Below are 6000 nucleotides of genomic sequence, written 5' to 3' on the forward strand. Positions count from 1 at the left end.
ATCATTTATATTATATTTTTTTCAGGTGTTGAATGGTTTTTAACCATTATTAGGTGATTGTTGATCTCAAAATAGAGATCTTATAATATTTCTTTAATCTATCAATAAATAATATTTAAAGGCATGTTGATGACCTAATTGAAAAGGATTCTACATTTTCATTCATTTATTTAAAAGTGATACAAATAAGTACAAAAAATTTCAAAAATATTAGTTGCAAATACAAATTTAAAAAAAAAACTAAATCTCTAGTACTAAATTAATACAAACTTTTTGGTTTCCTCTCATAAATCTATACAATTTAATTAAAAGGCTATTTAAGACATTTAATTTTAATTCACATGTCATTTTTCTATTGGTTAATATTAATTAATACACAAATATAATTAAAGCCTACCTATAACACATTACTTAACCACATCACATACTCTATCTCCCTCTCCTAACTTATTAAACAAATTATTGTGAAAAAAAATAATTCAAAGCTTAATCAAATTAATAATTACCCTTTTTAGTGACATAAATGACAAAGATTCCAAAGGGGAAAGATGGAAATAAATTGCTATAAAATTTTGAATTGATTACATGTCTTTTGACATGGCTTCTTGAATGTATGAGTAACCACTATTATTTTCTCAATTCCTATAAATTTCTGATTTTTCCTCCATGATTACAATCTTTGGAGTTGTCATTTCATGAAACCACTTTAGACACTTGTATTTTTGGTAAAATCTCACATCTTTCGCAACAAGCAAGTTTGTTTTATTGATTATTGCATTTACATATTATAATTTGTAGTTAATGTAATAGACTCTACATTGCATATATAATGAGTGATTGTTTTTCTTTTTTCTTGCAGATTAATGTTAGGGGTACTTTATCTCAAGATTAAGCTATTCAATCAATTTTATAAATTTGACAGATCAATTACGCTTTTGTTATATCATATATATGCAAGTAATTGAGCGTTTTGCTATATAAGAGAATACAAGTATATCATAGACCAGTGGCTTACGTCTTAGTTTATATAGAGTATATTTTAGTTTTTTGAATTTCTTATTAGTTTAGTACTTCGTATATACTTTTTCATACTTTTAAATATTAGTTTCGACACTTTTCAATTGTTGCACACTCCATTTGAAAACAAATATAAGAGTCTAAAATTTATCTATAAACATCCCTTCCCTTATCTTTATTTTGTCTAACCAATCAAGGTCATTGTTTTATGTATATTTTTCCGTTCTAAAAATAAGTCAAAAGCGTATGGAATCCTATAATGTGTAGTTTACATATTACTTTGTTAACTCGAAATACATAAATTGACAACAATAGATATAGTAGAGACTTTATCCTTTATTAATAAGTACAAAAACGGAAGTGAACTTCATTTATATTCTCATTACTTATAGATAGTGAATGTGTTTTGCTTTATAAAAACGGAGTGACATGCCTTCACGCGGTTTGAATTCTCTCCATTTATTTTCGATGAGATAGTTCGAATTTGTTCGTCGCGGTCTAATGGTTGCAATCTTTATAAAAGTAATGTTTATGGAAACAGAAAATATATTAAAATATTAGTGTATTAGGGAGAAAACACGAAGGAAAAAAATGAAGAGAATCCAAATTGGCTTTCACGTTGTAGATTTATTTACCAAATAACATGTCACTGTATGAAATAATAAGTCAAGGGGTTGTGAATCTCATATACGGTAAAATATTTTTTTGGTAATTATTGCTTAAACTTTTTTAAACAAAAAAAATTATAAAGTTGTAAAAAGGTTACACTAATGTATTTGGACGTCAATTTTTCTTCATCATTTACCTCAAAAAATGTATGCAATGTATCTAGGAGATTCCTATTAGAAGTTAATGTGGATTGTGGTCACATAATTCATAGTATTTAGTTAGTAATTAATGAATTATGTTAAATTAGTGACTTTTAATATGTCTTGGATAATACTATTTTATAAATATATTTTAATTTTAATTAACAAATGAAAGATTAAGCATTTGCATAATAACTATATTCCATATAGAAGGTAAGAATGCTTCCTTTTTTTTTCCTATTACTTTTATTTAGACCTGGCAAACAGATCGGGTCGTGTCGGGTTCGTGTTCGTGTCACATGTAAACGGGTCACAAACCCTTCAACCCAAACCCGACCCGTTTAAATCTCGTGTCGTGTTCGTGTCGACCCACCTACATAAATGGGTCATCAAGCCTCAACCCTAACCCGCTAATATCGTGTCGGGTTCGGGTCGTGTTTTCGTGTCATGTCAATATTTGGAAAGTTTTAAGTATATTTATGTGATGAAAGATAAAAAAATTAGGATTAATTTATTAAACAGGTAATTCGTGTCGGGTTCGTGTTTAGAGAGCTCAAGCCAAACCCGACCCAATTAAATATCGTCTCGTGTTCGTGTCGACCCACTTACATAAATGGGTCATTGAGCCTCAACCCAAACCCGTTAATTTCGTGTCGGGTTCGTGTCGTGTTTTTGTGTCGTGTCATTATTTGTCGGCTCTACTTTTATTGCTAATTTTTTTCTATGTATGCATTTAGTAATTGATCGATTACAAAAGTAAATAGATAGGGAGAAGGCATTGGAGTTTTATTCTAATATTCAACAAGCGTTTACATTGAATGAAAAAAGTCATTCCCTAGATAGATCAAGAATGCCATAAATTAGCGAAAAATTAGAATATTTCAAGTATTTTATTGGTTCTTCAAATGTTTGATTATGGAGTAGGTGAAGTATTTACATGATTAATGTGTAAGTGAACTGTTTATATTAACAAAAAGTTGAGATTGTTGATTATCAAAATTTCTAAACAAGTAGATAACTGTCATTATTGTAAAACATATTTTCATGATGGTTAAATCTAAAAAGATTTTGATAACGCAATTTCAATTTCCTATGAGTTTTAATGGTGTAGTAAATGATCAAATTATTAAAATGTATATCTATCTTATTTTTCAGCGCGCCGTGAATTGATAGTGTTGTCAGATTGCACTTTAAATAAACTTCATTCATATTATGATAGTAATAAGGCTACTCAATTTTTCTCATCATACCCAAACAAATAAGCACGGTTTAGTTTTCAGTAATCAAGTTGTATTTGATTTTTCTCAAAAAAAATGTATCAATTTGAGAAAAGTGTGTATTTATTGATTAACGAAAAATGAAGCTATTTTACGTTGCACTCCGGTGAGCTTCTAGAGCTGTTTCTGGTAAAAATTAGAGGCTAAAATGACGTGTAGTAAAATATGAAGCATGAAGTTTAATAATTTACCAACCATTAATTAAAATACTGAATTTCACCTAAATATTTAAAGCGACCCGTGCTTTTTGCACGGGTACAAAAACTAGTTTGTTTTTAAAGACTTGAGCAAATGAATACGTTCTTAGTTTTGAAAATGATAAATGACAAAAGAAAAATAAAGTGGGAGGACAAGATAGTGGAATGCATTATTTCAAAGAAAGTAATAAAAGTTGAAGAAATAAAATACACGCATAAAAATGGAAAGAATGCATTGATGTAACAAGCAGGGTCCAAGTAAACTACTTATCATTTTCTCTTTTTCTAATTGAGTTGTGGACCCATTTTCAAATTATGATGACGTTAAAATTTTAATGGTTAGGTTTTTTTATTTGGTGATATGCGATGGTGTGGCGCATGAAAAAGAGAAAAAACACGAACTTATGTAGTTCCTCTAACTAAACTAGCTAAGTCTCAAACTATTTATCATCAATAATTTACGTAGAACTGCCTTTTGAGTAACCTCTACGGGCTACGTTCCTTACAAATACACATGAACCCTAAAGGCTCTCTCACCGTCAAGACAATCATTTTAAGTATCTAATTTTATGAGGCGAACATTCTATCCCATCAACTTTGTTCAATTTCGATAAACATTAATATTTTTTTTTGAAGAAAACTCATAAGGGTTTAAATAGCATTAACATAATCAAACGACGCAAGTTCGTCAATGTTTATAGGAAGTACATCGACCCAACTACGCTTTCCTACAAACCAAGACCGAGTATGAGCAAGCTCATGAGCAACTCTATTACTCGATATTCTAATATAACTAAACTCTATTACATAAAAAAACCACACAAAGAATAAATATCATCATAAATAAAGCATTTATCGCTTCATCCTTGCTAATATCTTAGCCACCGTAGCATCAAAGTCGACCCATCAAAAATCAACGCCATTATGGAAATGCCCCATCCCGAGACCGAGAAAGAAATTCGAGGTTTCCTGGGAAGAGTTCAATACATAAGCCGTTTCGTCGCGAAGTTGACGATGATTTGTGAGCCGATCTTGAAGAAGCTAAAGGTCGGAGAACATGTTATGTGGGATGACCAGTGTCTGGCCGCATTCGATAAAATAAAGGAAGTGTTAACTTCCCCTCCAGTTCTAAGCCCACCGGTAGCCGAGCTACTGTTATCGCTGTATCTAATTAACTGTTATAAATAATGCAATGAGGGCTATGTTAGTCCAAACAGTTGACAAAGAAGAAAGAGTCATTTACTACATCAGTAAAAAATTCTTAGACTATGAAGTAAAGTATACACCTCCTGAAAAGACGTGTTTGGCCCTAGTTTGGGCAACAAAGAAATTGAGACATTACATGCTTAGCTATAGTGTGAGTGTCTTCTCCAAAATGGATCCGATCAAGTAGTTGTTTGAAAAACCAGTGCTAAATGGAAGAATGTCGAGATGGACCCTCATGTTACCAGAGTTCGATCTCAAATATGTACCTTTGAAAGCGATCAAATGAAGAGCAGTCGCCGATTTCCTCGCCGACAACCCAATCGAAGAAACGGAATTGTCGACACTTGGTCATTTCCCGACGAAGACGTGGTACACGTCGAGAATGACGCATGGGATTTGTATTTCGATGCAGCATCGAACTACATGGGATATCGAGTGAGAATTCTTCTTATCTCGCCAACAGGTGAACACGTGCCCGTGTCCATCAAACTGGAGTTCAATGTCACAAACAATGCCGCTGAGTATGAAGCATATTTGTTTGGTTTACGCAGTGCTCGACTTGGGTGTGAAGAAGTTGTTAGTACACGGAAACTCGTCCCTTGTGATCAACCAAGTGGGTGGGTCATGGAAAATTAAGAGTCAAAGTTTGGCCCCATATCAAACTTGAATCGAAGAATTGGAAAAGTACTTCGAGGATATTCAATATGTTCACCACCCGAGAGAGGAAGATCAGTTGGCAGATGCATTGTCCAAGCTAGCTGCCTTTATAAACATTCCCGATCACATAGACAGTATGCCAATATGTGTCGAACGAAAATCGTCTCCTGCCTATGTGAGTGCAATCGATAATGCCGAGGAAGGTGAAACCGAACCTTGATACACAACCATTTTGAAATATAAGGAAACAGGAGAGTATCCTCCCGACCTTGACACGCGTGGGAAGTGCGCTATGCGAATGTTATCCGCCTAATTCATCAGGACCGATGATGGGCAATTATACAAGAAGATGGCTCAAGGTGTTTTGTTGCGATGCATTTATAAACCGACAGCTAAAAAGGTTATGGAGGAAGTACATGACGGAGAATGTGGGCCACACATGAATGCCCATATGTTAGTCCGTAAAATCATAAGGCTTGGTTATTATTGGACAACGATAGAAACAGATTGTTGCAAGTATGTCAGACACTGTCACAACTGTCAGATATTCGCAAATGTGCAACATGCGACACCTTCTATGTTATACACCATGACGTCACCCTGGCCATTTCCAACCTGGGGAATCGACATAATTGGAAAAGTAAACCCAACAGGAGCTAGAGGGCACTGTTTTATCCTTGTTGCAATTGACTACTTCACGAAGTGGGTAAAGGCTAAGTCTTACGAGTTCATCAGCGATCACGAAACTCATTTCAGGCTGAGACTGCAGTTATACTTGAAAAGTATAAAATCAAACATCACAACATTCACAAGTCATCACCATACCGACCATAGACG

This window comes from Silene latifolia, chromosome 4, assembly GCF_048544455.1.
Source record: "Silene latifolia isolate original U9 population chromosome 4, ASM4854445v1, whole genome shotgun sequence".
Taxonomy (NCBI): domain Eukaryota; kingdom Viridiplantae; phylum Streptophyta; class Magnoliopsida; order Caryophyllales; family Caryophyllaceae; genus Silene; species Silene latifolia.